Here is a 5,000-nt window from a genome sequence, read left to right as displayed (position 1 = left end):
CTTTATCTATTCATATACTGTCTATGTCTACATACCTTTATCTATTCATATACTGTCTATCTACCTTTATCTATTCATATACTGTCTATGTCTATACATACTTTATCTATTCATATACTGTCTATACATATACATACTTTATCTTTATCTATTCATATACTGTCTATGTCTATACATACCTTTATCTATTCATATACTGTCTATACATACCTTTATCTATTCATATACTGTTATCCTTTATCTATTCATATACTGTCTATACATACCTTTATCTATTCATATACTGTCTATACATACCTTTATCTATTCATATACTGTCTATACATACCTTTATCTATTCATATACTGTCTATACATACCTTTATCTATTCATATACTGTCTATGTCTATACCTTTATCTATTCATATACTGTCTATGTCTATACCTTTATCTATTCATATACTGTCTATACATACCTTTATCTATTCATATACTGTCTATGTCTATACCTTTATCTATTCATATACTGTCTATACATACCTTTATCTATTCATATACTGTCTCTATACATACCTTTATCTATTCATATACTGTCTATGTCTATACATACCTTTATCTATTCATATACTGTCTATACATACCTTTATCTATTCATATACTGTCTATGTCTATACATACCTTTATCTATTCATATACTGTCTATACTATACCTTTATCTATTCATATACTGTCTATGTCTATACATACCTTTATCTATTCATATACTGTCTATACATACCTTTATCTATTCATATACTGTCTATACATACCTTTATCTATTCATATACTGTCTATGTCTATACATACCTTTATCTTTACATATACTGTCTATACATACCTTTATCTATTCATATACTGTCTATGTCTATACCTTTATCTATTCATATACTGTCTATACTATACCTTTATCTATTCATATACTGTCTATACATCTATCTATTCATATACTGTCTTTATCTATTCATATACTGTCTATACATACCTTTATCTATTCATATACTGTCTATGTCTATACATACCTTTATCTATTCATATACTGTCTATACATACCTTTATCTATTCATATACTGTCTATACATACCTTTATCTATTCATATACTGTCTATGTCTATACCTTTATCTATTCATATACTGTCTATACATACCTTTATCTATTCATATACTGTCTATACATACCTTTATCTATTCATATACTGTCTATGTCTATACCTTTATCTATTCATATACTGTCTATGTCTATACATACCTTTATCTATTCATATACTGTCTATACATACCTTTATCTATTCATATACTGTCTATACATACCTTTATCTATTCATATACTGTCTATGTCTATACATACCTTTATCTATTCATATACTGTCTATACATACCTTTATCTATTCATATACTGTCTATGTCTACATACCTTTATCTATTCATATACTGTCTATGTCTATACATACCTTTATCTATTCATATACTGTCTATACATACCTTTATCTATTCATATACTGTCTATGTCTATACATACCTTTATCTATTCATATACTGTCTATACATACCTTTATCTATTCATATACTGTCTATACATACCTTTATCTATTCATATACTGTCTATACATACCTTTATCTATTCATATACTGTCTATACTATACTGTCTATGTCTACATTTTATCTATCTATTCATATACTGTCTATACATACCTTTATCTATTCATATACTGTCTATGTCTATACATACCTTTATCTATTCATATACTGTCTATACATACCTTTATCTATTCATATACTGTCTATGTCTATACATTCACTGTCTATTATTTATCTATTCATATACTGTCTATACATACCTTTATCTATTCATATACTGTCTATACATACCTTTATCTATTCATATACTGTCTATACATACCTTTATCTATTCATATACTGTCTATACATACCTTTATCTATTCATATACTGTCTATGTCTATACCTTTATCTATTCATATACTGTCTATACATACCTTTATCTATTCATATACTGTCTATACATACCTTTATCTATTCATATACTGTCTATGTCTATACCTTTATCTATTCATATACTGTCTATGTCTATACCTTTATCTATTCATATACTGTCTATGTCTATACATACCTTTATCTATTCATATACTGTCTATACATACCTTTATCTATTCATATACTGTCTATGTCTATACATACCTTTATCTATTCATATACTGTCTATGTCTATACATACCTTTATCTATTCAGATACTGTCTATGTCTATACATACCTTTATCTATTCATATACTGTCTATACATACCTTTATCTATTCATATACTGTCTATGTCTATACCTTTATCTATTCATATACTGTCTATGTCTATACATACCTTTATCTATTCATATACTGTCTATACATACCTTTATCTATTCATATACTGTCTATGTCTATACCTTTATCTATTCATATACTGTCTATGTCTACATACCTTTATCTATTCATATACTGTCTATACATACCTTTATCTATTCATATACTGTCTATATACATACTTTATCTATTCATATACTGTCTATGTCTATACCTTTATCTATTCATATACTGTCTATACATACCTTTATCTATTCAGATACTGTCTATGTCTATACCTTTATCTATTCATATACTGTCTATACTATACATACTTTATCTATTCATATACTGTCTATACATACCTTTATCTATTCATATACTGTCTATACATACCTTTATCTATTCATATACTGTCTATACATACTATCTATTCATATACTTCTATCTATTCATATATACTGTCTATACATACCTTTATCTATTCATATACTGTCTATGTCTATACCTTTATCTATTCATATACTGTCTATGTCTATACATACCTTTATCTATTCATATACTGTCTATGTCTATACCTTTATCTATTCATATACTGTCTATGTCTATACCTTTATCTATTCATATACTGTCTATGTCTATACATACCTTTATCTATTCATATACTGTCTATGTCTATACATACCTTTATCTATTCATATACTGTCTATGTCTATACCTTTATCTATTCATTCATACTGTCTATACATATACCTTTATCTATTCATATACTGTCTATGTCTATACATACCTTTATCTATTCATATACTGTCTATGTCTATACATACCTTTATCTATTCATATACTGTCTATGTCTATACATACCTTTATCTATTCATATACTGTCTATGTCTATACATACCTTTATCTATTCATATACTGTCTATACATACCTTTATCTATTCATATACTGTCTATACTATACCTTTATCTATTCATATACTGTCTATGTCTATACATACCTTTATCTATTCATATACTGTCTATACATACCTTTATCTATTCATATACTGTCTATGTCTATACATACCTTTATCTATTCATATACTGTCTATGTCTATACATACCTTTATCTATTCATATACTGTCTATGCCTATACATACCTTTATCCTTTATCTATTCATATACTGTCTATACATACTTTATCTATTCATATACTGTCTGTCTATACATACCTTTATCTATTCATATACTGTCTATACATACCTTTATCTATTCATATACTGTCTATACATACCTTTATCTATTCATATACTGTCTATACTGTCTATACATACCTTTATCTATTCATATACTGTCTATACATACCTTTATCTATTCATATACTGTCTATACATACCTTTATCTATTCATATACTGTCTATGTCTATACATACCTTTATCTATTCATATACTGTCTATACATACCTTTATCTATTCATATACTGTCTATACATACCTTTATCTATTCATATACTGTCTATGTCTATACATACCTTTATCTATTCATATACTGTCTATACATACCTTTATCTATTCATATACTGTCTATACTATACATACTTTATCTATTCATATACTGTCTATGTCTATACATACCTTTATCTATTCATATACTGTCTATACATACCTTTATCTATTCATATACTGTCTATGTCTATACATACCTTTATCTATTCATATACTGTCTATACATACCTTTATCTATTCATATACTGTCTATGTCTATACATACCTTTATCTATTCATATACTGTCTATGTCTATACCTTTATCTATTCATATACTGTCTATACATACCTTTATCTATTCATATACTGTCTATGTCTACATACCTTTATCTATTCATATACTGTCTATACATACCTTTATCTATTCATATACTGTCTATACATACCTTTATCTATTCATATACTGTCTATGTCTATACATATACTTTATCTATTCATCTATACTGTCTATACATACCTTTATCTATTCATATACTGTCTATGTCTATACATACCTTTATCTATTCATATACTGTCAGATACTGTCTATACCTTTATCTATTCATATACTGTCTATGTCAACCTTTATCTATTCATATACTGTCTATGTCTATACATATCTTTATCTATTCATATACTGTCTATGTCTATACATTTATCTATTCAGGATACTGTCTATGTCTATACATATCTATTCATAGAGATTATTCATATACTTTATCTATTCAAATGTCTATACATACCTTTATCTATTCATATACTGTCTATGTCTATACATAAACTGGATCTATTCATATACATGTCTATGTCATACCTTTCTATCAGGTATTCATATACTGTCTATGTCTATACATACCTTTATCTATTCATATACTGTCTATGTCTATACATACCTTTATCTATTCATATACTGTCTATGTCTATACATACCTTTATCTATTCATATATCTATTCATATACTGTCTATACATACCTTTATCTATTCATATACTGTCTATACATACCTTTATCTATTCATATACTGTCTATACATACCTTTATCTATTCATATACTGTCTATACATACCTTTCTATTCTATTCATATACTGTCTATACATACCTTTATCTATTCATATACTGTCTATGTCTATACATACCTTTAT

At 26.4% G+C, this 5,000-nt stretch overlaps 1 protein-coding gene across 1 annotated transcript in view; it reads right to left on the bottom strand.

Annotated features, from left to right (window-relative positions):
• Positions 1-5,000, bottom strand: part of LOC124005158 (1-phosphatidylinositol 4,5-bisphosphate phosphodiesterase eta-1-like) — a 154,621-nt gene that overhangs the window by 28,475 nt on the left and 121,146 nt on the right.

Source organism: Oncorhynchus gorbuscha, linkage group LG19 (assembly GCF_021184085.1).
Source record: "Oncorhynchus gorbuscha isolate QuinsamMale2020 ecotype Even-year linkage group LG19, OgorEven_v1.0, whole genome shotgun sequence".
Lineage (NCBI taxonomy): Eukaryota > Metazoa > Chordata > Actinopteri > Salmoniformes > Salmonidae > Oncorhynchus > Oncorhynchus gorbuscha.
Note: the sequence above shows the minus strand (reverse complement) of the source record. Positions and strands in the feature narration are given on the sequence as shown.